The sequence below is a fragment of the Bos grunniens genome, chromosome 2 (genome assembly GCF_055505025.1).
Source record: "Bos grunniens cultivar Pamir isolate PY7600 chromosome 2, Bosgru_T2T1.0, whole genome shotgun sequence".
Lineage (NCBI taxonomy): Eukaryota > Metazoa > Chordata > Mammalia > Artiodactyla > Bovidae > Bos > Bos grunniens.
The window spans coordinates 1,848,025-1,875,418 of record NC_141166.1 but is presented as its reverse complement, the minus strand read 5'-3'; the positions used below and the strand labels follow the sequence as shown (position 1 = coordinate 1,875,418).

The window sequence follows — 27,394 nt, the reverse complement described above, 5'->3', positions numbered from 1 at the left end:
AGGTAGAAGTAAAGCCACAAGCTTGCAGGAGGCCGTTAACCATCTGGAGAAGGAGAGGTCATACTGGTCTATGAGCCGGGGGAGCTGGCAGCACCTTGTCACCTGGGAACTTGCTAGAAATGCAGGTTACCAAATAAGCTTCCCACCACCTCACCCCACCCACCGCAAGTGATGCTAAGATTTGAGTACCGCTGCTCTAAGCAATCCCTGAGGATGGCCAATTCCTGGCTGCATTTCTCATCCCCTTCCAAACCAGGTGAGCTCAGAGAAGGAACACTGTCTGGACAGAGTCTTGAGAACCATGTGGCTCTGTGTCATGGTTTTGTGGGTTCCTAATTTGCTGACATTTGCTGCTCAGTATTGCTGGGCAGGGCAGCTCACCCACATGCTTCCAGCAAGCGCCAGCCGCAGCAGCGCACCCATTCTAAAGGTGAGGAGACTGTCGGGAGGTGAAGGACGGGGGTCCGCTGCGACACCGCAAGGACCGAGCCCAGCAGCTGGTCTGGAACATGGCCTCCATCACGACACCACTGCCGCGGCCCTGACCTCAGTCTCTTTCCTCGTCTCCCCTCGGTCTCCTTGTCTTTAAAATAGCGGGGTCCCACCCCAATGGTCATAGAAGCACTCTCTGCAGCAGTCAGGAAGTGGGAACAACCGAGTGCCCATCAACAGACAATCGGTTTAAGAAGCCGGTGACGGCTTCCCTGCGGCGCAGACGGTAAAGCATCCGCCCGAAAGGCAGGAGACCCCGGTTTGATCCCTGGGTCAGGAAGATCCCCTGGAGCAGGGCATGGCAACCCACTCCAGAATTCTTGCCTGGAGAATCCTGTAGACAGAGGAGCCTGGCGGGCTACAGTCCATAGAGAAGCAAAGAGTCAGACATGACTGAAAGACCAACACACACATATTTACACATACACACACACACGCACGCACGCACATATATATGCATATATATACATGTATATGTTAGAAGATTAGTGATAAAAAGAATGAGATGTTGCCATTTACAGCAACGTGGATAAACCCCGAGATTATCATGCTAAGTGAAGTAAGTCAGAGAAAGATGAACACCATGTGACACCACATAGGTAGAATCGAAAAATCAATACAAATGAACTTATGCACAAAACAGAGCCAGACTCACAGACAGAGAAGACAAGCTCGTGGCAACCGAGGGGAAAGAGGTGGAGAGGGATGAACTAGGAGTGTGGACTTAACAAATACACACTTCTATACACAAAATAGGGAAGCAGCAAGGGTTTATTGAACAGCACAAGGAACCATATTCAATATCCTGCAATGTACCTATAATGGAAAATACTCTGAAAAGTGCATGTAAATGCATGTATATATGTAACTGAACTGCTTTGATGTACACCTGAAACCAACAGAATATTGTACATTAATCCTATTTCAGTTAAGAAACCCGGCTTTAAAAAAAAATGCCACAGTGCTGAAAAGATCTTAAATCTTAGGACTCTAAAAATAATTCCTAGTACCTGGGACCTGGTAGTCACTCTAATTTTCCATTCAACAGACGTGCAGTGGAGGAGACAGAATTCCGCCATTTGCAGTATGTGCTAGAAGGGGAAATAAAGCGGGGAGGGGATGGGGTCCTCCCTGAGAAGGTGACCCCAGGCAGGGCCTGAGAGGGACGGGGGCTGCGGGGGTCTCAGGCCAGCCCACTCCAGGCGGGCAGGACCAGAGGACACAGAGCCCCGAGGGCAGGGCTTTAGCCAGCTTGGAGGGCAGCAGGGAGACTGTGCCTGGACCAGACTGAGCAAGAGGGCAGGGAGAGGAGGCCCGAGGAGCACAGAGCGACTGGTGGGAGACTCTGAGACGTGGCAGGCGTCCTGACCAGCTGCCCACCACCGTCCTCAGTCTTTAAAGGAACTTACAGCTCTACAGACTGTAGAAAATCGACAGGGATTCAAATAATTCTTATATGAAAGTGTGAACTGTGCTATTTACACTAGCCAAGACATGGGAGCAACCTCGATGTCCATGGGTAGATGAGGGCACACAGTGGAATACCGCGCGGCCGTAAGAAAGAAACACTGCCGTTTGCCGCAACACAGACGCATTTAGAGGTCATCACGCTGGTGAAATAAGCCAAAGGCAAACGTCCTTCAACATCACTATGTGTGGAGTGTAAAAAACGATACGGGAAATTCCCTGGCGGCTCAGTATTTGGGACTCCATGCTTTCACGGCCGAGGGGCAGGTTCAATCCTCGGTCAGGGAGCCAAGAGCCCACAAGTCCGTGCGGTGCAGCCAGAATAACAATGGCAGTAATAACAGTAATGACAAGGCAGATGAGCTAATTCACAGGACAGAAACACTCACAGACACAGAGAACAAACGTATGATAATCAAAGATGAGAGGGAGCAGGGAGGGACACCTCAGGCGACTGGGACTAACAGACACACCCCGCTACATGTGAAATAAACAACGAGGCCCCTACGCAGTACAGGGAACCATGCTCAATGTGCTATGTACTCAGTATGTTGTAATAACCTATACAGGAAAACAGTCTGAAAAGAGAATACGTGTACATACGTATGAGTGGGATCATAAAGAAAGCTGAGCGCCGAATAATTGATGCTTTTGAACTGTGGTGTTAGAGAAGACTTTAGAGTCCCTTGGACAGCAAGGAGATCCAACCAGTCCATCCTAAAGGAAATTAATCTGGAATAGTCATTGGAAGGACTGATGATGAAGCTGAAACTCCAATACTTTAAGGTCTACCTGATGGGAAGAGCCGACTCATTGGAAAAGACCCTGATGTCGGGAAAGATTGGGGGCAGGAGGAGAAGGGGATGACAGAGGATGAGATGGCTAGATGGCATCACCGACTGGATGGGCATGGGTTTGAGCAAACTCGGGGAGACGGTGAAGGACAGGGAGGCCTGGCGTGCTGCAGCTCCTGGGGTCGCAAAGAGTCGGACACGACTTCACAACTGAAAAGCAGCAAATATATACGAATCACTTTGCTGTATACCTAAACCTAACACAACCTTATAGATCGACTACATTTCAATTTTTTAATGTAAATTGTGCCCTGGGAACTCAGGTGATTGTTTCCTCTCACTCATGGAGCTGGGGTGGGAGCGACTAGGGTTGCGTTTAACTACTTAGGGTTTTGCCAGGTCAGTGCCACTGGGTGGACGGATGGAGAGATAAATGTGGAATGAAGGAAGGAGGCATAGGGGCTTCCCTGCTGGCCCAGCGGCTGAGACTCCGAACTCCCAATGCGGGGGGCCCAGGTTCAATCCCTGGTCAGGGAACTGGATCCCACAGGCTACAACTCAAAGATCCCACATGCCTCAACTAAAACATGGAGCAGCCAAAAAAACAAATAAAATTTCTTTTAAAAGGAAAGACAGAAGGGGAGGAGGGAGAAAGAAAGCCATGGAGGGAGAGAGAATCAGGGTCTTTCAGATCTTTAAATCCAGGATTCTCCAGAAGCAGATACTGGGCCATCCAGTCCGAGCCCAAAAGAAAAGAGCCTCATATTGATCAGCCCCGTGCTGTCGCTTCAGTCGCGGCCAACTCTCTGTGACCCCACAGACTGTAGCCCCCCAGGCTCCTCTGTTCCTGGGACTCTCCAGGCAAGAACACTGGAGTGGGCTGCCATTGCCTGCCCGGGTGACCAATTCTTCAGTAGGTCTGGCTCACTTTTCTCAGTCGCCATTAGTCAAGTTAAGAGAGAAGTAACCTGTTATCTCCTTGGTCCTGTTCAAAGCAACTTCCAGTCTTTCTGTGGTCACTGTGCCTCCTGCAAACCTGGGTGCGATTCCCAATCCCATTCCAACATAGTAACATAGACCTGTTCCCTAGGGGTCTGCGGGGGCCAGGTGGGTTCCCTGGGCCGGCGCTGCTAACAAAGGACAGGGAACTTAGCCGTCCAGCCTCGCTGTAAAAGCTGCCCGTGCACCTGTGTTTCCTTCATCTCCCCCGATGTTTACAAGAAAACATCCAATTTTCCAAGAACATTTGAATCAGTTCAGCACACACCACGGAGTCACTGAATGAGCGCTCAGGCTCTTTCCTAGCTCTTTGATTCTTCTTCCTGGAAAGAGGCAATGTTCTGGCCCCCACTGCGGCTTGCGCTGCGTACGTGCCAGACGTTTACTTACCGTCACATCTAACACTGGGTAGAGAATCCCGACATTTGGTTTCGGTTTTACAGAGCTCAACATCACAAAGCCATTAGGAAGCCCAGCCATCACGCGCAGCATCGTTCAGTGTTAAAATGGAGAATTTGCATTTCCTGGGCAGACCAATGCCAACTATACACTCTCTGGGCACCTCTCATCCCTGGGTGCACTTGGTCCTCGCAGCTCAGAGACGTTAAGTGACTGCCCTGAAGGCACACAGCCATCTAGAGCTGGGCCAGGATCAGAACCCAGACTCCCCCTTCTTCCCCTTCCCTTTGAGGAAGTGGCCTTTTCTTCTCACTAATCAAGACATCCCGCACGTGTCATCACCTTTCACTGCGCAGAGGAGCCTGGTCATTCTCAGAATTTGCCAGCACCTCCAAGACAATGGGAAAGCAGTCTCTGGGGCCCCCTCTAGATTCAAAACACATGGCCAGCAAGTGAGCTGCAGTGTGACGATCAGAGCGATGCATCTGGTTCTGGTCACTTCCCCCTGGAGAGGCCCCACACCAGCCCCCTTCCTGCTCCCACAGCTGCAAACAATTCTTCCCAGTGACTCGGGGGTTCTCAAGTGGAGGAGGATGCGATTTTACTCTCAGGGAACAGCTGGCGAAGTCTGGAGACGAGTTCGGCCGTCGTAACTGAGAGCAGGTGCTGTTGTTGTCCAGCGGGCGGAGCCCAGAGACGCTGCTCGGTGCCTTGCAATGCACAGGACCGCCCCCACGACAAACCCTGCCGGCCCAGATGCCAGCAGTGTCTGCAAAACGCCTGCATTGGCCCTAGAATGTAAGAGCTCCTCACAGACCCGAGGAAGGGGACAAATCACAGGCGCTAAGTGGGGAGGAAAATTCTTTAGCAAAGGGCATGGCTCTGAGAGGGGGAAGCTTATCTGGGCTTATTCACAATGAGAGGCAAAAGTTCCTATGCTCTGTATCTGGAAAAGCTCTCATTTGAAAAGACACATGACCTCAGTGTGCACAGCAGTAGAAGCCAAGACATGGAAGCGATCTAAATGCCACTGCTAGATGGAGAAGAGGTGAGCATACATGGTGTAATACACGCGGATAACGTGCACAGAGTGTGCCTTAGTTGCTCAGTCGTGTCCCACTCTGCGACCCCATGGACTGCGGCCCACCAGGCTCCTCTGTCCACGGGATTCTCCAGGCAGGAACACTGCAGTGGGTCGCCATTTCCTTCTCCAGATGAGGAATACGACTCAGCCATAAAGAAGGATGAAATAAATGCCATTTGCAGCACCATGGACGGACCTGGAGATTATCACACGGGGTGAAGCCAGTCAAACAGAGAGACAGACACCGTGTGATATTCCCTACGTGTGGGACCTAAAACACGACAGAAACGAACGTATTCATAAGACAGAAACAGACTCACAAACAGAAAACAAGCTTACGCTTACCAGAGGGGAAAGAGGGTGAGGGAGCAATAAATCAGCAGTCGGGATAAGCAGACACGCTGCTAACCCAGGGCAGTGCTGTACGCGGGAGATAAACAGAGAGGGTCCACCCCCAGCACAGGGGGCTGTACTCACCGTCTACTACAAAGTACACCGAAGAAGAATATGTATAACTGAATCACTCTGCTGTACACTAGAAACTAACACATATTACACATTAATTATACTTCGATCTTTAAAAATACCCCCCAAATTCCTATGCTCACACCCAAGCCTTGGCCCGAGGGACAGAGAAGGCTACTGGACATGTCCTCCTTCACCAGTGGCTACAGACATGTCACCCCAAAAGCATGAACGTGGACCACAGGATCGGGCAGGTTAACCTTCCAGATCTTCACAGGGCCACTCACACGTCCCTGGGGCTGGGCCAGGCCTCATGCAGTCTACAAACGTGATCGACCACCAGGGTCCCGCCCCTGGGGGCTTATTCCTGCAAGATCACCACAGACACGCTTCCTACAAGATGGCTCCTCCTGTAAAAGAAAACATTTGCACAGCACCTGTTACAGAGCAGACGGGCGGATTTTATTCAGGGACTATTGCAGTACAGGGCTTCCCGGATGGCTCCGTGGTAAAGAATCCGCCTGCCAGTGCAGGAGATGCAAGAGACCTGGGTCCAATCCCTGGGTCAGGAAGATTCCCTGGAGAAAGAAATGGCAACCCACTCCAGTATTCTTGCCTGGGAAATCTCATGGACAGAGGAGCCTGGTGGGCTACTGTCCACGGGGTCACAAAAGTGTTAGACATGACTTAGTGACTAAGAGAGGGAGAAATCTCCCAACTGTCAGCTCAGAATACAACCAGGAGAAGTGGGAACGTATAGCCAAGGAGCAGGGGGTGGGGGTCTGAGGATAGCAAATTCCTAAGAGGGAACAGCAGCTCTTGGGGGGGATTCAGAACTATAAACAAAAAACACACTGTTGTTCTCACTTACACCCCCAACCACACACACAATACTCTGAACACTTCTGCACTCTGTCACCAAATGTGGGGGTGTGTGTTGGGAGTGGGAGGCAGGATCCCAAACCACGCAGTTCTCCAACACCAGCTTCATGCCCGCCAGTTCAACTCCATCTTGACGCTGGCCACCTTGAATTTGCATCAGATCCCACAGGTTAAGGCTCGGTCCCACAAGCTACTCACACACACTTCAGACACTCATTGAAGTCCAGGTTGCTGTCTGTGCTTCTGACCCATAGACTAGAGATCAGAGATTACCATGACCCCTCCTTGGGTTTGATGTAACTGGCAAGAATGGCTCACAGAACTCAGGAAAACACTTTATTTACTAGATGCCTGATTTATTATTTGTTGTTACTTAGATGCTCCATTGTGTCTGACTCTTTGTGACCCCATGGACTGCAGCACGCCAGGCTTCCCTGTCCATCACCAACTCCTGGAGCTTGATGATTTATTATAAAAGGATACCAGTCAGGAATAGCCCAGTGGAAGAGATGCGGAAAGCAAGATATGTGAGGAGGGGGCACCATGATTCCAGCACGTTCCTGTGTTCACCAACCCAGAGGCTCTCTGAACCTCACCCTCAGGTTTTCATGGAGGCGTCATGACATACACATGATTGATTCCACCACTGGCCACTGCTAACTGAACTCAGTCTCCTGAACTGCTCCCCTTCCGGTATATAGGAGGGAAGTTGAGAGGTAGGCTTAAAATTTCCAACCTTTTAATCTTAGTTGGTGTCCCTGGCAACCAGCCCCCATCCTTAGGGGCTTTCCAAAAGTCACCTTATTAACATCAAGTCAGGTATGGGTTGAAAGGAGCTCGTTATGAGCAACAAAAGACATCCATCACCTTTATCCATCTGGTGGTGGTTTAGTCACTCAGTCGTGTCCGACTCTTGAGACCCCATAGGCTATAGCCCACCAGGCTCCTCTGTCTGTGGGATTCTCCAGGCAAGAGTACTGGAGTGGGTTGCATTTCCTTCTCCAGGGTTTACTCCTCTGGAGCTATTCAATATTTCAGGAACTAAGTAACAAAAGTAAATGTTATAACCAAAGATGCCCCCTATGGCTCTTTTATAAGAAATGACAAGGGTTTTAGAGCTCCATGCCAGAAACAGGAGAAAAGCCTAATGTATATTTGTTATTATAAATCACAGTATGACACAGACCTGGCAGGATTCCTGCTGAAGGCAGGTCAGGGTGATCTGACATCAGCAGGAAGAGGTGGAGGAGAAGGAACCCAGTCAGATGTCGAGGGCGACCAAACATCAGGGGGAGATCCTGGCGGAACTAACTTGGCAGGATTCTTGAGAAAGCAGGACAAGCAGAGGCGGACACGGAAGCCCAAAGTCAGAGCCCCCTCGACAAGACAATTCAGAGGAACCCACGCAGAGTCTGGCCAAGGAGAGAACCTTTGTCAACACTAAACGGATCTAAAATGACAAAGACCCGAACCCAGCGCGAGGGAAGATGAGCAAAAGACAAAGAAGATCCAGGGACGGTCCAGGCGTGAGAGACAGCTGGCTTCCTGGAGGAGGTGGCAGGAAGGGGGCTGGGGGGCAAGGGCACCGGACCAGGAGTCGGAGTCCCTCACCCTGACTTGCCAGGAGGCTGTAAGGGGTCATCTTAGCTTCTCAGCTCTCTGATGACCTCATGAGCTTTGCCATGAAGTGAAACGGCAAAGTGTTAGAGGCCGGGAACCTTTTCCATCATAAAAAGTGCAATGACAATCTGGGTATAGGAAAGAGGCTCTGCTCAGCAATCAGGAACCAAGGTCTTGTCCCTAGCTTCACCATCAGCTCACTGGGTGACCTGAGACCAGGGACCTCCCACCTCTGGGCTCCACTTTTTTCCTTGTAAAACTCGAGCATCAGATGGGCAGAACTTTGAGAAGCTTTCCAACGCTATTATCTGAGGTTTTATTCCTTTGAAGCTCCTACGTAATTTCAAGGCTTTAAATAGTGTGCCTACGCCGAAGCTATGACTCATATGTTTATACCTCTGAGCCTCTCCCCAACCCCGGACTCTGAAAGCCAGCTGTCTGCTCAAACTCTCCACTTGGTGTCCAACAGCATCTCACACCAGCAGGTCCCAAACTGAGCCCCCGGGAGGGCCCCGTCTTCCAATCTGCTCCCCTTACCCCCGACTTCAACCTGCTTCCACTGGGTGGGGCTCCCCCTCCCCGCTGATGACAATCACTCCGTGTTTCCAGCGACATCCTTCTGCTCTTCCCCCGCACCCTGCAGTCGATGAGCCCAAACGGCGTCACCTTCCAACGGCATCTCCATGCGACTCTCTCTCACCGCCTTCCCTGTACACGGCCCTCCCTTTGATTTCACGTCGGTCTCCTAACTGATCTCCCTGCGACCCCCGTGATCTTCTGTCTCTCAGTCGTGTCCGATCTGAGTACTCCTCTGTGCCTCCAACTCAGTGCCCCACGGACAACAGCCCGCCAGGCTCCCTGCACTTCACTGTCTCCCAGAGTTTGCTCAGATTCATGTCCACTGAGTCAGTCGGTGATGGCATCCAACATCTCATCCTCTGTTGCCCTCCTCTCCTCCTGCCTTCAATCTTTCCCAGCATCAGGGTCTTTTCTAATGAGTCAGCTCTTTGGAAAGGTGGCCAAAGTATTGGAGCCTCAGCATCAGTCCTTCCAATGAATATTCAGGGTTGATCTCCTTTAGGATGGACTGGTTGGATCTCTTTGCAGTGTAAGGGACTCTCAAGAGTCTTCTCCAACACCACAGTTCAAAAGCATCAATTCTTCAGCGCTCAGCTTTCTTTACAGTCCAACTCTCACATCCTGCTGGAAAAACCATAGCTTTGACTATATGGACCTTTGTCAGCCCTCCCTCAACATAGCAAAGGGATCCACTTGAAAGATAAGAGAAGTGTGTCCCTCTTCGGCTCAGTGCTCTCCAGGAGCTGCCCTGCCATTCAGAGTACACGCCAAAGCCCTAGATGACCTACCTGCATCTCTCAGGCTTCCCTAGAGGCTCAGACGGATAAGAATCCGCCTGCAATGCAGGAAGTCCGGGTTGGATCCCTGGGTCGGGAAGATCCCCTGGAGAAGGGGATGGCTACCCACTCCAGTCTTCTTGCCTGGAGAATCCCATGGACAGAGGAGCCTGGTGGGCTGCAGTAGATAAGAGCCCCCTCTCGGGCCCTGGAAGGGGGGTCCCCCTTCCTGCAACAACACCAGCCTCCTTGACTGGGGATGCTCAACACGGGAGCGTGCACCTACCTCAGGGCCTTGTAGCCTCCTTCTCCCTTCTCCCTGTTTCCCACAGGCATCCTCCTGTTTCCTGGCTAGCTCCATAGCCAGGGTGTCTCCTTCCCAGTGAGACCGTCCCTGCACAGCCCCGTTTGCAATTATAAACCTTCCCACACGGCACTCTTTCTCCCCTCCCACTAACTGGCATCGTTCCCTCAATCAGGTCACAAGTCACATCTTTATCTTGTTTACTATTGATGTTTGGTCATTAAGTCATATCTGACTCTCTGTGACCCTATGGACCGTAGCCCGCCAGGCTCCTCTGTCCATGGGATTTTCCAGGCAAGAATACTGAGGTGGGTTGCCATTTCCTTCTCCAGAGGGATCTTCCTGACCCAGGGATCAAACCCATGCGTCCTGCAATTGGCAGGCTTTGGCAGGTGGATTCTTTACCGCTCAGCCACCAGGGAAGCCCTGCATACTGCCCATCTGCCCACGACGCACGGAAGCCCGTGGAGGACAGGGTCTGTTTCTGCACTGCCTACTATTGCATCCTTGGTGCCAGAACAGCGCGGGGCTCGCGTCCAATAAACGAGGCCAAAGGAATTCTTCCAACAGGTGGAGCTTTGGAAGAAGGGAAGGAAAGCATCGTAGGGAAGGAAACGTTCCCTTTCTTCCCTCCGAGGTTCTTTGGCTGGTCTAATAATTAAACTGACGTAAGACAGATGAACGGGAGAAAGACAAATTTAATTTCGTACATACAGGAGCTCAGAAAAGTATGAGACTCAAAACAGTGACAAGAGCAGGACGCCTCTATGCCTTTAGACAAAGAGACAACTTGTGAAGGACAAGACACAGAAGCCTGGGCTCGGGCTGGGAAATCGGTGAGGAAGTACCAAGGTTCGTTTATGCACGCGGGCTCAGTCACTTCAGTTGTGTCCGACTCCGTGCGGCCCTGTGGACTGTAGCCCACCAGGCTTTTCTGTCCATGGGATTCTCCAGGCAAGAAGACTGGGGTGGGAGGCCGTGCCCTCTTCCAGGGGATCTTCCCAACCTGCATTGCAGGCAGATGCGCTGCTGCTCAGCCAGCAGGCAAGTCCAGCAAGATTTCCTTATACCGCCTTCTCGGCCCTGAATTCCCTCCTGCACTAAGATGCCACCATCGACCCTCCTCGTAGAGGGGGCACACTCCATCTGGGAGGCTTATTTCCTGCTTTCCGGGGACCAGGAAAGGGGGAGTGTCCTTCTTGCACTGGCCGTTTCTCAAGTAAGTTTAGTTCAAGATAATCAATATGCCAAAATGGCGTATTTTGGGGGTAGGATATTCCGCTCCCCTTCAGAAGACCAAGTTAATTCTCAGATATTCACCTTAACTCTGAACATGGCTTACATTTCAATTTTGCGTTCCACCGTCCCCTCCCCATCTCTACCTCCCAACTTCCCCCCCAAAATAATTTACACAAAGGGCCGCCTGCTCCGCTATTTGTGGAAATACTCCTGGGCCGGGGCACATAGATGTCCTGAGTGAATCAGGCGAGCCTCCCCCTCCTGGTAGAGGTCACTGTTAAAGACAAATGGTTCGCCTGCCTCACTCTGCTCCTTGGCTACAAATCCACTCCTGAAACCACCTCCCCTCCCCTCCCAGCCCATCTGCAATGCATTCAGGCGGGTTGTCTCTCTCCATATTGCAATAGTCTCTCCCCTATTGCCGTCATTGTTTCTAATAGTCATTTATTTGCCTGCTCCAGCATCTTCACAGCGGCATTTGGGTCTAGTTCCCTGACCGGGGATGGAACCTGGGCCCCTGCACTGGCAGCAGGGACTCGTAGCCACTGGACCCCCGGGGACGTCCCTCCTGTGATCGTTTTCATTCATCCTCCTCACAGTTTTTAACCGTGTCCGGGGCAGTCCCTCTTCTCTTCAGCCGCGTGCATTGCCGTGGCCAGGCCTCACACACGCGTTCCTGACGGGCTGGGCTCCGGGCCTCCTCCAGGCACCTTCCCCTTGGCAGGAAAGCCCTCTGCTGCACTGTTTCTGTATCTCTCGTTAGCCTCTCTCTCCTTACCTGGGTCCCCACTCTGAAACCAGGCAGCTCGGTGAAGGTTAACGCTGGGGGACCCTCGCCCCAGGACCCTGGAGAACAGGCGCTGAGCCCCCCAGGTGTTTGGCCAGGCGTCTGGCAAGAGTCCTCCTCCAGGCGCATGAGGGAGAGGAGGGACCAAAGGGAACTTCTGGAGTGACTGGCACGGTCCATACCTCGACAAGGAGACCTACATTGTCATATGCATTTGTCAGAACCGATCAGACTGGTAGCGGGCAGTGCGAAGAGGGTATTCATGTGTGCTTGCGGATGGTCGGGGGCCTCCCCGGGGGCTCAGACAGTCAAGAAGCCACCTGCCATGCAGGAGACCCACGTTTGATCCCTGGGTCGGGAAGTTCCCCTGGAGAAGGGAACGGCTCCCCACTCCAGTAATCTTGCCTGGAGAATTTCATGGACAGAGGAACCTGGTGGCTCCGGCCACGGGTCACAGCGAGTTGGACACAACAGTGACTGACAAACAGACGATCCACGCTGTTCACACGGGAGCCGACACGACGGCGTGATCCACGCTGTTCACACGGGAGCCGACACGACGGCGTGATCCACGCTGTTCACACGGGAGCCGACACGACGGCGTGATCCACGCTGTTCACACGGGAGCCGACACGACGGCGTAAAGCGATTATCCTCCAATTAAAGACTTTAAAACCTGATCAGACTGTGCCTCAGCCCCGACGCCTTTCACTGCAGGTAGACGTCCCCTTGGTGGAGAGAGTCTTAAGGAAAAAAGCAGGGGAGGGAGGGAAGGATTCCATTCGAGGAAGAGAGGGATGGGAGAGCAAAGGCTTAATCTCCCAGCTGGCCTGAATGAACTGGAAGGTAGAAAAAGCAGTTTCCAAAAAATGCTGAAACTGCTCTTAAAAAGAGAGAGCAGGTGTAAAATTCACACATGGGGCCTGTTTTTTCCACCATCCCGAACCCGTGGAGATTGTGGCCAAGCCTACAAATAAGTGAGAGGAGCCGGCCGGTCTCAGCCTTTGTCCGGAGAGCGTCTCTCGGCCCCGGGGAGGGAGGGGCCATCCCTAGTGGAGTCAGGAGGACCCGAGGTTCTCAGCGGGAGCAGCCAAATCCCGAAGGCCCCCATCCCAGCTCCAGGCTGAGATCAGCACTCAGGTCTGCCCAGAATGAACAGCCAGTGTTGGGACGTCCCCACTGGTCCAGTGATCCCTCGCGATCTGGGGGACGAGGGTTAGATCCCTGGTCAGGGAATGAAGATCTCACATAGCAACCTAAGCCCACCAGCCACGACTACTGAAGCCCGGCGTTCTCAGGCCCGCCCACCACAACTGGAGAGTCCTTGGGCCACAAGGAAAGATCCTGCAAGATGCAAGGGAGATCCTGAGTGAGGCGGCTAAGACCTAAGGCAGCCAAATAAATAAATAGATTAATATATATATATACACATATACACACACAAAACTGGAGAGTATTATACAAGTACAGAGTGGCTGGGAAGAGGCAAGGCTTTAGACTCAGCCAAGAGGTCAGGGGTCAGGATCAGCCAAAGGTTAGCTACAGGTGCTGTGGAGGACCTAGGGTCACGTCCTAGCTCCGCCCAGGGTCACGGATGCTGCTCTGAGAGAGGACCTCCCTGCTTCAGGAAAAGGAAATGGCCACCCACTCCAGTTTTCCTGCTTGGAGAATCCTGTGGACAGAGGAGCCTAGTGGGTTGCTGTCCATGGGGTCGCACAGAGTCGGACACGACTGAAGCGACTTAGCATGCATGCATGCATTGGAGAAGGATATGGCAACCCACTCCAGTGTTCTTGCCTGGAGAATCCCAGGGACAGAGGAGCCTGGTGGGCTGCCGTCTATGGGGTTGCAGAGTCGGACACGACTGATGCGACTTAGCAGCAGCAGCAGCAGCTCCCTGCTTCTCAGTTTCATCCTCTGTAAAATGGGGATGATGATGAAAATAGCTCCCACCTCATGATCCTTCCCATCAGGTTGTAGACCCTCTTGGCTGGACGGATACCCATTCAGCGGCCACAGGGACCAGCGGGTGGGAGGGAAGGACATCCGAAAGCAGAGGCACATGCAATCTCATCACCCCCAGCAGAAGCCCCGCTCTCAGCTTGCATGCCTCCAGGACGGAGGGAAGGACATCCGAAAGCAGAGGCACATACAATCTCATCACCCTTCCAGCAGAAGCCCCGCTCTCAGCTTGCATGCCTCCAGAACAGGAAGCTCACCACCCAAGCTCAGCCTTGCCCTTCCTGGAGGCTGGCTGTTGGACTCTGGGGAGTCCTGCCCTCTCTGGACCGCACCGGGCCAGGTGGCCACAGGCCCAGCTCTGCAGCAGGATGATCTTATGGCACAGGGAGCAGAAACACAGAATTATATAAAATTACTCCCACATATGAGGCTTCCCAGCTGGCACAGGTGGTAAAGAATCCTCCTGCCAATGCAAGAGATGCAAGAGATTTGAGTTTGATACCTGGGTCAGGAAGAAAATGGCAACCCACTCCAGTACTCTTGCCTGGGAAATTCCAGGGACAGAGGAGCCTGGCGGGCCACAGCCATGGGATTGCAGAGTCAGACACAACTGAGCTCGCACGTGTGCGCACGCATATATCCATGTAAGGATACACGCATACACACATACAGCGTCCCTGGCGGCGCAGAGCGTAAAGAATCCGCCTGCAAAGTGGGAGACCCCGGTTCGATCCCTGGGTTGAGAAGGAACCCCTGGAGGAGGGCATGGCAACCCACTGCAGTATTCTTGCCTGGAGAATCCCATAGACAGAGGAGCCTGGCGGGCTACAGTCCATGGGGTCGCAAAGAGTCGGACACGACTGAGCGACTTCGCAGACGCACATACATGTAGTACATAAAACTTAGCCCAGCGCCTGGTGCTGCTCGCCCCGGACTAGTTCCCGTCATTATCAGCATTATCTCTGCTTTACCAAACGTGAGCTTACCTTAATCGATTCACCTCTCTGAGCTTCTGTCTCCTGGAAGGAACAATGCCTTATTCCAATAAAATAATGTGTGCAAAGTACTCAACATTTCCTAGAAAAAGCACAAGAAAAGGTAGCTTTAATTATGATGATTTCTCAAAACAGCTGCCCTTTGTTTGCCAGCATTCTTCTGGGCCCCTGATCCATCTGTGTTTAGCATTTAGATCCCTCCTGGGCAGGAACTAAATTGCTTTCTGAGGGCCCAGCCCCGGAGCAATGAGAATTTGAGGTTTAGCCACTGCTCCTTGATCTGTTCTTACAGGTCATCACCACAACAAAATCAGCCAAAATGGCTGTCTTTAAGTTTTTAAAAATAAAGGCCTTCAGAGGGAAAACATTACAGTAAGAAGCTAAGGTAGGGGAGTTCCACGGATAAAGAGAACCAGGAAAGACTTTCTCGACACCAGAGAACCCATTTTGGCCGAGGCCATTCCCCAGTGCTAGCCCAGGAGCCCATCCCAGTAATTAGAGCGCTTACGGGAGAAAATGCAGAAATGAGGGAGGAGCAGGCCAGAAACAATAGGGCAGCCTCGGGGCGGTCGGTTCCTCCAGGGATTTACACAGGAACAGGACTTTTTTTTTTACCTCACCAAGCAGCTTGTTAGACGCTATTTCCCCAACCGGGGATCAGAGGCAATCCCCCTGCAGCGGAGGAGTGGAGTCCACCGGACCACCGGGGAAACCCCACATAATGACACACGACCGAGCTCTGCAGGAGCCGTGGCCCCACCAGGTAGAGGATGAGAGTTCAACCCACTGAGCCTGGACTCTGTCGACCTTTGCCCCAGTTCTGTGCTGAATTCTCTACTCAAGCCCTCTCACACATCAGCATCTACCCTTAGCTTAAAACGTCCCCAAATTTGCTGTTGGGGGAGACCCTGCTTTGGGAGAGATCCCCAGGGTTCTTCCTATTTGCTCTGAGGAATAAATCCTTCTTCCTCCCGATTTTTGGCTTGGTTGTGTCTATTGGCTCAGCACCCACCAAGAGGTGGGCCCAGCTGTTAGGTATCTTTGCCTGGCTGAGTCACTAGCTGGCTGGGCAGGGGAGGCAGAGCAGCAGAGAGACACAGCCTGTGGGTTTCTGAGTGTGAAGTCAGGGGCTTTCTGTGCCACAAGTGGGGTTCGCAGTGCTTCGAGGGAGAACTGTGGAAAGGCACCACCATGGAGAGGCCCAAGCGAGGCCCTGGGTCTGCAGCTGGTTCGTTAAAGTAAGTCCCACAGATGCAAGTCAAATCATGATACTGCACACCTTAAACTTACCCAGTGCCGTGTGTCAATCAGGAAATGAAGTGAAAGTCACTCAGTCACGTCCGACTCTGTGGCTTATAGTCCATGGAATTCTCCAGGCCAGAATACTGGAGTGGGTAGCCCTTCTCCAGGGGATCTTCACAACCCAGGGATCGAACCCAGGTCTCCTGCACTACAGGCAGATTCTTTACCAGCTGAGCCACAAGGCAAGCCCAAGAACACTGGAGTAGGTAGCCTATCCCTTCCCCAGCAGATCTTCCCGATTCAGGAATTGAATCGAGGTCTCCTGCATTGCAGGCGGAGTCTTTACCAACTGAGTTATCAGGGAAGCCCATGTAGGTCAATTACATCTCCATAAAATGAAGGAAAAAGTTTCATCGTTCACAGGTCTGGAAAATGTCTTCAATTAAGTCCACTGAGTCTGGTCTCAGGCCATGCCAAGTTCATGATCTTTTTTTTTCCCCTGTTTTTGGTTGCACTGCCTGGCATGCGGGATCTTAGTTCCCTGACCAGGGGTCAGGGACGACTGAGTCGCCTGCAAGGGGAGCGTGGAGTCTTAACCACCGGAAACCCCTTCGATCTTTCATCACCTTCAGCATGCTAGAGCCCCCTGCCGTGAAATACAGCAATTCTGTTGTTCTTCTTTTAAAGTACAGCTGACTTACAATAGCAGTTGCCCTGATGGTTCCCAGAAAGTGCTGCTGTAAATGGAAACACATTTACAGAGAGATGGCTCATCGGACCGTCTTTCTCCCCCTTCTTTGCTTCAGTGATCTCTGTATCGTTTTCATATTTTAAAATGACTTTTTTTTTTTGTCCATCACGTCCACTTATGTGAGAGTCCTAGAGTAGTCAAAGCCGCGGAGACAGAATGCAGAAGGAAGGTGGCCCGAGGTGGGCGTTGCTGTTTCACGGGTTTGCAGCTTCAGTTTGGGAAGACGCGGAAGTTGGGGAGATGGATGGTGGTGCAGGTTACAGGACGATGTGAACGTACCCGACGCTGCTGCACTGAACACTTCAAAATGGTTAAAGCGGGGAACTCCTTAGCTGTCGAATGGTTAGGACTCCCCACTCTCATTTCCGAGGAGGGCCTGGGTTCAATCCCTGGTTGGGAAACCAAGATCCCACAAGCGGCTCGTTGAGGCCCAGAAAAACAAAACACTTCTAAAAAAATAAAATGATTAAAATGGTCAATGTTATGTTTTATGTATGTGTATAACCACCATCTAGGACTTCTAACTGAGAAACACCGTCCTGGGGTGAAGCCCACGGTGGCTGTGACGGCGGAACGGACCCCCGCAAGCTCCCATCCTGAGCAACCGGTAACTACGCAGAGCAGCTGCAGCGGCAGTTTGCAGGACTGAACCACAGGCAGCACAAAGACAGGAGGGAAAATCACAAGAGGAGCCCCTGCCCTTCACCACTTCCCTTCTTCCTGGCGACAGTTCCCCAAACACCACACAGCAGCTGGAACCCAGGCGGAGCCCCAAGGGCCTGCCTTTGGGCAGCAGAAATGGCTGGAAGCGCCAGAGGGGCATTCTCCCTGGCCAAGCCTCCGATCTCGGTGCCTCAGCTTCCTCATCTGTGACAGCGAGATAAAAAGACCATCGACTTCATAAGACCATTATGAGGCTTAAATAACCAAGTTAAAATATGCAGAAGCATCAAAACCTTTATACGGCGTGTGCTAAGGGCAACATGTCTACCCTTTCAGTCCAGTCGCTCAGTCGTGTCCGACTCTTTGCAACCCCATGGACTGCAGCACGCCATCCATCACCAGCTCTTGGAGTTTACTCAAACTCATGTCCATTGAGTCGGTGATGCCATCCAACCATCTCATCCTCTGTCGTCCCCTTCTCCTCCTGCCTTCAATCTTTGCCCGAATCAGGGTCTTTTCCAATGAGTCAGTTCACATCAGGTAGACAAAGTATTGCAGCTTCAGCTTCAGCATCACTCCTTCCAATGAATATTCAGGACTGATCTCCTTCAGAATGGACTGGTTGGATCTCCTTGCAGTCCAAGGGACTCTCAAGAGTCTTCTTCAACACCACAGTTCAAAAGCATCAATTCTTCAGCGCTCAGCTTTCTTTATGGTCCAACTCACATCCATACATGACCACTGGAAATAGCATAGCCTTGACTAGACGGACCTCTGTTGGCAAAGTAACGTCTCTGCTTTTTAATATGTTGTCTAGATTGGTCATAACTTTCCTTCCAAGGAGTAAGTGTCTTTTAATTTCATGGCTGTAATCACCATCTGCAGGGATTTTGGAGAACAAGAAAATAAAGTCTGTCACTATTTCCACTGTTTCCCCATCTATTTGCCATGAAGTGATGGGACCGGATGCCATGATCTTCATTTTCTGAATGTTGAGTTTTAAGCCAGCTTTTTCACTCTCCTCTTTCACTTTCATCAAGAGGCTCTTTAGTTCCTCTTTGCTTTCTGCCATAAGGGTGGTGTCATCTGCATATCTAAGGTTATTGATATTTCTCCCGGCAATCCTGATTCCAGCTTATGCTTCCTCCAGCCCAGGGTATCTCATGATGTACTCTGCATATAAGTTAAATAAGCAGGGTGACAATATACAGCCTTGACGAACTCCTTCCAGATTTGGAGCCAGTCCATTGTTCCATGTCTGGTTCTAACTGTTGCTTCCTGACCTGCATGCAGGTTTCTCAGGAGGCAGGTCAGGTGGTCGGTCCGGTATTCCCTTTACATTTTCAGTGAAGATATGCTAAGTGTGCGGAGTGTTTGGTGTTCGGAGTTTAAAATCATCTACCAGTGATGACGGGGGCTTTCCAGGTGGCACCAGTGGTAAAGCACTCGCCTGACAATGCGGGAGACTCGGGTTAGATCCCTGGGTAGGGGAGGAGGGCATGGCCAGCCACTCCAGTCCTCTTGCCTGGAGAGTCCCGTGGGCAGAGGGGCCTGGCAGCTCCAGTCCCCGGGTCACAGAGAGTCGGACACGGCAGGGGGACTGAGCTCACACTCAGTGATGACGCCAGGAACGCGTGCTGCTCTGGCAGGGTCTGCAGCATCCTTGTTCTTTCGGGGAGCAGTCTGCATCAGGAGCCTTAAAAATAGGCATGCCCTCTGCCCCAGTAATTCTCCTTCTGGGAATAAGCCTGAAACAATAATCCTAAGTGCCAACAAGCTCTGTGATTTTGTTTAGTCACTGATTCAGAACTTGTTTTTAACACATGCATGAAATGGTTTGGGAAGGAGCCGTTCTCTAGTGCAAGGCGTAGTAAGGATCGAAGGAAGTCTGTGTTTCTGGTTGAGGTTCTTATTTCAGTTTGACTCCTAAGACGGGGAGGTTTCCCAGGCTTCTCTGAGTCTGAGCAGAGCTGCCGACCAGAACTCCGGTGTCCACCCCTGGTGCAGGCCTTACGTGTACCCCCTGGAGGAACCTAGGGAGCCCACTCTCGCAGGCGGGTGTTTTGCCTGAAGCACCCTCCTTGGCCCCTGGCACGGCCAGGCCGGCAGGTGGAAAACTGGGAATGCCCCCAGCCCGTGGTACCCTGGGTTGAGGGCCGTGCCCAGCAAAGCAAGTTTGACCTGGGCGCCTCTCCAAAGGCTTCTCCTCTTCACTTTCACACCCAAACCCAAGGTTCTCCAGGTTCCCAGGACCCAGGGTGTCCTGGGCTGAGCTGGGTGGGAGGAAGGCAGTGGTTTCAGGAAGCTGATTGGCTGCAGAGGAGGCGGCAAGCCAGGACCCAGGGTCCGGAGGGTGGGGGACTCCCGGGGATGCAGTGCCCCTGGGGGACTCTCCCGGGAGGTTTCACCAGGGCCTCAGGAGGAGGCCCAAGGTGCGGGGTCCCAGCCCCGGGACCGTCAGGGAAGTCCCTCTGCTGAAACTGTTGTGCGACTTCTGAGAACTCCGTTCAGCTTTCTGAGCATCGGAAAAACAGCAGTGGGGACGATAATAAGACCTCCTCCTCGGACTGTTCTGAAGATGATGTCACAGAATTTGTGAAGCACCTGATGGGGTTCTGAAACTTTTGGACACACACGTGAGAAATTGCTCATTATTTTCCAGAAGCGGTAGAGTGTGCGGTAGAGATCACTGACGCGGAACCGGTGGGACCTGTGTCCTGATCCTGCATCACTAGATGCTTAACTTCGGAGCACTCACGTGGCCTCTCTGGGCACTCTGTAAAGCAAGGTTGGTAACAACAGCACTGAGTCACAAGGGCTGTTGTGAGTAATACATGGAAAAATATTTACAGGAGAAAACAAGGCCTGTTCTGTCATCGTCATCACCAAGGTCACTATCATTACTGGTAAATCAGAGAAGGCTTCCGGAAAAGCGTAACCCCGGAAGGCTGGAAAGGAGTTTAAAGGACTCAGGATGGCCCTGAGCACAGGACAAGCACCTAAGAAGTATTCTGCAGAACATGGCGGGGAGGCGGTGGCAGGAAGGCATAGACCCAGCTTCTAGAGACAGCCTGGGGTCCAGGAGTGAGATGGGTCAGTCTTGTGTTTGAATCTGTATTGGGTTCTCCAGAGAGTCAGAATCAGCAGGACATACAGACATAAAACACAGAGATTCATTGTACACAATTGGCTCATCTGCTTCTGGAGGCTGAGCAGGCCTATGACCCGCCGTCTGCAGGCTGGAGGCTCACGAAAGCAGGTGGATAGTGCCAGGTTTGATCCCTGGGTCGGGAAGATCCCCTGGAGGAGGAAATGGCAACCAGTGCAGTATCCTTGCCTGGAGAATCCCATGGACAGAGGGGCCTGGCGGGCTACAGTCCTTGGGGGTCACAGAGAGTCGGACACGACCGAGTGACCAACGAGCCCAAAGGCCTGAGTGGGTGTGAGTCTGAAGTGGTAGCGACAGTGGCGGAAGGAGCCGGGCGGTCCCCACTCCTGCAGAGAGAGCCATTGGCCCTTTTGTTCTGTTCAGCCCTCGAGGGTCTGGATGGCAGCCATTCACCAGGCCAAGGCGGCTCTTCACGCTCTATCAGTTCAAAGGCTCACCTTTTCCAGAAACAAGCTCCCAACCACACCGGCTATCTGCGCGCCCCTGAGCCCAGTGGGCTGACACACAAAGCTAACCGTCACAGGCTCCTGGCTCTGCCTCCCACCGGCTGTGAGGATTTTCCCAGCCTCAGTCTCCTGGCAGGAAAGCAGGGTCCCGACAACACCGCCCTGCAGGCCGGGAGTCTGTGCAACGAGCGTGATGGGGACTTTGTAGGGGACAGTCACTGTGAAAGCGCCGTTAAGAGTTCAACCGAGTAAATCTGAAGACCTGGCTTTAGTCAAGGATCCCTACATGGTGCAGCAGCTCACCCAGCATCTGGAAGGCCACTCGGGGGAGCAGACAAATACTAGGCTTTTACGGGAAGAAGGGCGAGCAAGGGAGCTGCTGACGCCAGCAGAGGAAGAGCAGGGTTTCATTTCAGGCCAGGATGGCTTCCTGGGTGGAGGGGGGAGTGGCGGGCATTTTATCACGGAGATGCCTCTTCCCCTGGGGGATGGCGAGGTCCCACAGGACAGATGACCTCAGAGGTGCTGACCGGAACATTCCAGGGTGGTGGATGAAGGTTACATTTCTGGGAAAGGTTGAAACTGCAGCTTGACCAGGTAGGAAGTCTTGGTCTGGTACCACGGGCTTTATTTAGTATCAGCGATGCCACTTTGGACCTGGAGCTTTCTCCGTGACAGGCTCTTTGGGGAAACGGCAGCGCTGTGCCCACTCCTTAGAGCTGCTCGCCCCCTCCCCAGCCCCGGGACACAACATCTGTCACCCACCTCCTCATCCCTTTACCTGAGCACTCTCCCATCTCCTCCAACATTGGCATTAATCTCAAGTTTCTCTCTGCAGTTGGGGTTGGCAAACTTTGTTTTGCAAAGGCCCAGATTGTAAATATTTTTGGCTTTTTGAGCAAAGAGGCACCCTTGGGGACCCTATGTGGATACTCATATAATGAGGGAAAATAGACTTTCACAAATGCTTTAGCGTTGGTTTACAAATTCTTAAGTAATAATTGAATAGAATTTTTTAAACACAGATCTACCAATGAACAGAGCAAAATCCTTTAGGGAAGGGGATAACATCTTGCTTACCTGGGGTTCAAACGAAGAACCGGTTCTCAACTCCCAGAGTTAAGAACTTCTTGGCTTGAATTGGTCTGAGTGCTTCTCCTCTTTCTGAAGGTCTTGGACCGTTTCCCACCAACTCCTTCCTGTCACTTGTGATTGGCTGGATCATGTTGCAAAGAGAACCGCCAGGGCTGTTATCCAGGCTCCGCTGTCCTGACTAGCTTTATCCTCTTGGGCATTGCTCACCTGCCCGGTATTTACTGAGCGACTACTAGGTTCTGGAAGCTGTGCTTAGACCTGCGGACCCAGCAGCCAGCAAGGCGGGCCTGAGCCCTCCCTCTCCAAGCTTCTGGCCTAGTGGACAGAAAAGTCAACGTGACCTTTCTGAGCCTCAGCTTTCCTGTCTATAAATGGGCATAATAATCTGTGACAAACGCCCTCACCAGATGGTTGAGACCCGAGACAGAAGACTGACTTGCAAACTTGAAAGCATCCTACTGTTGTAAACAGGGGCCTTCCGAGTTTATGGTTTTTAGCTGCCTTTTATTGGCAGAAATCAAGAGACTTTGACAAGCAACCTTCAAGATCTCAATGCAGTTGGTAGGGATGGCAGAGAAGGAATGGGAGAGACGTCAGTTACCAGGGGGATCTGGACCGTTCCTGGTATGAGGCTAACCCTGGAGCATCCCATGTATTTGGGGAGAGGGGGTGCAGAGGGAAGTGGTCCCGCACGCCCCTGCGGCCTCTGTAAATGCTCTTGCCTCAATTGGGGCCTCACTGTACAGTCGCTAAGTCGTGTCCGACTCCCTGCGACCGCGGGTACTGCAGCACGCCAGGTTTCCCCGCCCTTCATGTCTCCCGGGCTTTGCTTTGAGCCGGTGATGCTATCTAACCATCTCATCCTCGGTTGCCTGCTTCACCTCTTGCCCTGAGTGGCTGGAATTCTCTCCAGCTTGAAAGAGCCGGTGGGTGGAGGCAAGTATTTAAATTCTCACTGTGAAGCCCCGCCCCAGCCCTCCGGGCTGGTCTCCTCCCTTGATCTCCTCCCTTGATCTCCTTCCGCCCCCGCAGCTAAATTACCGGCTCTTAACTGCTCTTCTCCTGGGGGCTGCCCGCCTCTTGCCCCAGGCCAGGGATGTCGTTTGTCCCACAAATGAACCTCCAGGCAGAGAACAAGCTTTTCTAGGGAGAGAAGCCCCAGACAGTGAGAAAGGGGACCCAGCAGAGGCCAGGAACCCAGGAATCCCTTTTCCTGCTGAACTTTAGGCATGACCCAAGACTTATTAGCTTAGAACTAACTAATCAGATACTTAAGAGTCATGGGAACATTGGCATTTTCTTGTTTAATCGTTTTCAAATTATTTTAGCAGTGCAATCTTTTCTTCAAACAAAATCCTGCAGGGATCACAAATAAAGACAGGAGGTGGTGGAGTTTTTTGTTACGGTTTTTTAAAATCCACGCTGGAAAGGGTAGGCATAAAATCAACTTCAATTTTAAAAAAGGTTAGAAAAAAGGTATAACTTTCAACAAATAATGCTGAAGCCATGAACTTGACCTAAATCACACACCTAATATAAAAACGTGCAAACATTTTGCTGTACAGAAATGAACACAAATGTTGTACATTGTAAATCAACTATACTTCAATACAAAACTAAATTTTAAAAAGCATGCAAAGATTAACTCCAAATGGATTACAGACTTAAAGGGAAAGCATTAAACTATAAAACCTTTAGAAGAAGCATAGGTGACTGTCTTTCACACCCAGGACTAAGGTCCTCAGCAAAATCCATGAAAAAAATTGAAAGAAAAAAAAATTGATAAACTGGACTTCATCAAAATGAGAAAATATTTGTAAACCACAGACCTCACAAAGGACTTATAGCTGGGGCAGGGGGGGAAGCCTCTCAAAACTCAAGAGAAAAAAATCCAATTTGAAAATGGGCAAGAGACGTTTCTGGGTTTTGTTTGTTTTTCTTTTTGGCTGTGCAGGAGTTTAGTTTTCAACCTGGGGATCGAATCTGGGCCTTCATCGAAGTCCTGACAACTGGATCTCAGGGAATTCCCAAAAGACGGAACTGAAGAGGGCTTACAAACGGCAAACAAGCATGAAAGTGCAGTTGGCATAACCAGCGATTCAGGTCAGATCAGTCGCTCAGTCGTGCGGTTAGGGAAAAGTAGATGAAGACTCCCGTGGGACGTCACTACCTCTTCCTTCTAGCACAGCTAAAATAAGATCGTTTTCAATTTAGAAAAAAAGATGGTGACAACAAATGCTGGTGAGGGTGTGGAGAAAGCGCTCATACATTGCTAGTCGGAGCGTAAAATGGGGCAGTCACTCGGGAAAACTAACCCTAAAAAAAAAAACCAAAATACTCTTACCTTCAGTTCCGTTCAGTCGCTCAGTCGTGTCCGACTCTTCGAGACCCCATGAATCGCAGCACACCAGGCCTCCCTGTCCATCACCAACTCCCAGAGTTCACCCAGACTCACGTCCATCGAGTCAGTGGTGCCATCCAGCCATCTCATCCTCTGTCGTCCCCTTCTCCTCCTGCCCCCAATCCCTCCCAGCATCAGAGTCTTTTCCAATGAATCAATTCTTCGCATGAGGTGGCCAAAGTACTGGAGTTTCAGCTTCAGCATCAGTCCTTCCAAAGAAATCCCAGGGCTGATCTCCTTCAGAATGGACTCTTACCTTACGATGCAGCAATTACACTCTCAGGCATTTATCCCAGAGAAACAAAAACTTACGTCTACACAAAAACCTTTATACAAATGTTTACAGCACTTTTATTTGTAATAGCTCAAAACTGGCAATCAGCAAATTGTCCTTTATTTGGCTGAATGGGGCATCTGTACCACGGAGCACAACCTGTTAAAAAAGAGGAACAGACCACTGATGTGCAGAGCGGTTTGAGTGAAATCTCAAGGGAGCGCACTGAGTAAAAAAGTCAGCCTTAAAAGTGTATGATTCCACTTACTGGGCAGAAGGTTTGCTCGGGGTTTTCTGTAAGATCTTTCGGAAAATACGTAACCTCTTGAAAGAACCAAATTATGCAGGTGGAGAACAGATCAGGCAGGGCTGGCAGGTAGGCGGGATGTGGGTGTGGCTAAAAAGGTTAACAAGGGGGATCTTTCGGTTGTGAGGCAGTTTCCTATCTTGATGGCTGTGGTGGTTACACAACTCTACCCGTGGATACAAGCAGGCACGGACTATACAATATGTGTAAGTAACCATGTCAGTTTCCTGGTTTTGATACCTATCACAGTTATGTAAGATGTAACCATCAGGGGGAACTGGGTGAACGGTTCACAGGCCCACTCTATCCTATTTGGCAACTTCCTGTGAAGCTGTCATGATTTCACAATGAAAAGCAAATACATAAATGTGTGCTCAGTCGCTTTAGTCGCGTCCGACTCTGTGCGACCCCATGGACTGTAGCCCACCAGGCTCTTCTGTGCCTGGGATTCTCCAGGCAAGAACACTGGAGTGGGTTGCCATTTCCTTCTCCAGGGGATCTTTCCGACCCAGGGATCGAACCGGTGTCTCTTACGTCTCCTGCACTGGGCAGGCAGGTTCTGTCCTGGGAAGCTATAAAGATTGATTTCACAATAGAAAGCAAACACATACATACATACCCAGGCTCAGGGGTCACTCAGAATTGAGTTTAAATCCCGCTGCACTGCTGGCTCGCTGTGTGACCTCAGGCAGGTTGCATCGCCTCTGGGCTTCATGTCTCCCTCTGTAACACGGAACCATCTCAGGAGTTTGTACGGGTTAACTGCACTTCTGTGAAGTACCCGGTACTTAACAAGGACCCAACTGGTGTTGTTGTTGTTATAAAAAGGAATCTGCCCTGACTGGGCTTCCCTGCTGCATCACGGTAAGAATCCGCCTGCAATGCAAGAGACACAGGTCCAACCCCTGGGTCAGGAAGATTTCCTGGAGGAGGAAACAGCAACCCATGCAGTGTTCTTGCCTGGAGAGGCCCAGGGACAGCGGAGCCTGGCGGGCTTCAGTCCATGGAGTCGCAAAGAGTCACTAAACCACGCCGTGCCCTGACTGGAGCGGGGCTGGGGGCGCAGGGCTCGCCCCTGGCTCTTGGAGACTCAAACCGCGGGCTCCCAGCCCCTGGCCCTGGGCTCCTCCCCCGGGCCTCCTCCGCGGCCCCGCCCACCCACACACCCGGGACACTCACTCTGCGGGCATCCTGAGCACGGACTGTGAAGCAACAGGATCCCAGTGACGCGCGGGCCAGAGTCTGGCCTCACACTTCCTCTTTCTCGAGGATGCCCTCTGGGCCAGTCTCTGGGCTCAAGGCCTGGACGCCTGAGAACCCCAGGAATAGGCTCAGTCTCATCACCCTGGTTTTACCCATGAGATAACTGAGATCCAGGGGAGTATAGTCAGGGGCCCAGGGTCACGGTACAAGTCGGGCTCTGTGGATCTTGGGCTCCCCTCCTAAGGTCTAGGAAAATAGCAAGCCGACAGCATTTGCCAGCGCCATCCTAAGACTAGGTCACTTAGGCCACCAAATGTGGCTCCACGGTAGCTTCTGTGTCATCACTCCCACTGGGAGAGGAGAAAAGCGAGGCACAGAGAGGTTATTTAACTTGTCCGAGATCACACAGCCATTGGCAGAGCTGGGATTTGAACCCAGAGCAGCCACTTCCGAAGTCTGAGCGCTCCACCTCCTCCCACACTGTCTCTCACCCCGTGCAACCCCTACTCCCTCTTGGGGTCACCTGTGCTCACTGCTGCCCTGTGGGTCACCGGCAATCCCTTTCCAGCCAGACTGGTCACCCAGAGGTCCCCAGAGCCCTGACTTAGACACAGAGAGCTGGGGGATGATGGCGTGGAAGAAGACCGTGCCTGTGTCCAGCCAAACTCCTTCCTTCCCTCCAAGGCAGGGAAGGGGCACCAGCCCACGACTCGGCAACTTAACGAGGTTTGGCAAGAAGCGCACTCTTTTGAAAAACGTGCACATAATGATAGTTATTTAAACCACCCAGGAGATAAAAAGTCATGAGTGGTTTAGTTGTCGGGGTGGCTCCTGGTGGGGACTGGGGAGTCGACGCAGCGTCCACCCTCCAGCCTGTACTCCAGACAGCTCTCCTCCCCTGGCTCTTATTCCCTTCGTTTGCTCATTCCTCAAAGGAGGGGGCTAGACTCCAGCTGGAAAAGGCTTCTCTTCTGATGGACACAAGAAGGATGCTCTTTC

The 27,394-nt window shown here is 51.8% G+C and overlaps 1 long non-coding RNA gene across 15 annotated transcripts; it reads right to left on the bottom strand.

The window, feature by feature from the left end:
* Positions 1 to 182: 182 nt before the first annotated feature.
* LOC147377241 (uncharacterized) lies at positions 183 to 26,325 on the bottom strand. Of its 15 annotated transcripts, XR_015150010.1 has the most exons (7): positions 25,812 to 26,319; positions 25,154 to 25,282; positions 24,555 to 25,044; positions 22,196 to 23,566; positions 16,135 to 17,286; positions 14,836 to 14,926; positions 10,542 to 14,312 (listed from the first exon to the last, which is right to left on the bottom strand). It is a non-coding gene; the product is annotated as an uncharacterized LOC147377241 (long non-coding RNA). The 15 variants fall into 15 exon arrangements; XR_015149993.1 differs by lacking the exon at positions 25,154 to 25,282 and having other exon boundaries at positions 22,196 to 24,398; positions 25,812 to 26,325; XR_015149994.1 differs by lacking the exon at positions 25,154 to 25,282 and having other exon boundaries at positions 25,812 to 26,325.
* Between the last annotated feature and the right edge of the window lie 1,069 nt (positions 26,326 to 27,394).